The sequence below is a fragment of the Triticum aestivum genome, chromosome 4B (genome assembly GCF_018294505.1).
Source record: "Triticum aestivum cultivar Chinese Spring chromosome 4B, IWGSC CS RefSeq v2.1, whole genome shotgun sequence".
NCBI classification, from domain to species: Eukaryota; Viridiplantae; Streptophyta; class Magnoliopsida; order Poales; family Poaceae; genus Triticum; species Triticum aestivum.
The window spans coordinates 211,611,860-211,612,766 of NC_057804.1; positions in this window are offsets into that span (position 1 = coordinate 211,611,860).

Sequence of the window (907 nt, forward strand, 5' to 3'; positions counted from 1 at the left end):
GGCTTCGGGTACTCCTCCGACGAGAACCTCCAACCCAGCGCCAAGCTCACTTTGTTCTTCAAAGGCGTGGCGGCGGCGCTCCAGCAACTCCGGGAACGGATCCCAAAGCAGTTGGCTGACGAGTCACGCTCGATTTGTGCCGGAGTTCTGGAGAAGGTGCTGGTGTAGGTGGCCTTCCGCAATCCGGGCCTCAACCTCACCAATGTCCTCAGGAAGCTGCCGGCGGACGCTGATCTTGACGCGCTTAAGACCCTCGTCGCACCCATCGTCGACAGGGTGAACGAGGTCAAAAGGGTTGACGGCGGTCGCGTAGATTAGGCCGTCCGTTTTCTTCTTTTCTTGTTGCTGCCAGTCATGTCATGGGAACACTTTATTAGAGGCGCGACAAGTTATTCTTGTAATATAACTCTATCTTAGGCAACAAATAGCTGTGTTACTTCCTTTACTCGACTCTTGGCTTTGTATGGTCCTGCCCTACGCTTTCTAGGGAAACTTTCTAGTGCAGGCACTCTTGCCGCGAGCGCCGAGTGCGGAACTTCAGCAGCCTGCTGGCGGGGCCGCTACCGACAAGCAACCTTGTCGCAACTAGTTGCAGCTCACTTAAGCTGTGGAGCGGACTCGAAACAAAGTAAGGGCGCTAGCGGCTCACTTAAGTTGCTGAGCAGACTCGAAGCAAAGTAAGGGCGCTGGCAGCTCACTTAAGTTGTTGAGCGGACTCGAAACAAACTAAGGGCGCAGCTAGCTGTGAATTGGTTCCTCCGCGCACAGGTTTTTCATACAAAGCACGGTCGTTCAAGGAAAATAACTCAAAAACTGATTGCTCAAGCTTTAGCAACTTAGCTTTTCTGTCGTCTGCTTCCCGGCAAGGAGAAACCTTTTTTTTTGAACGGCCTGGTCCACACCATTA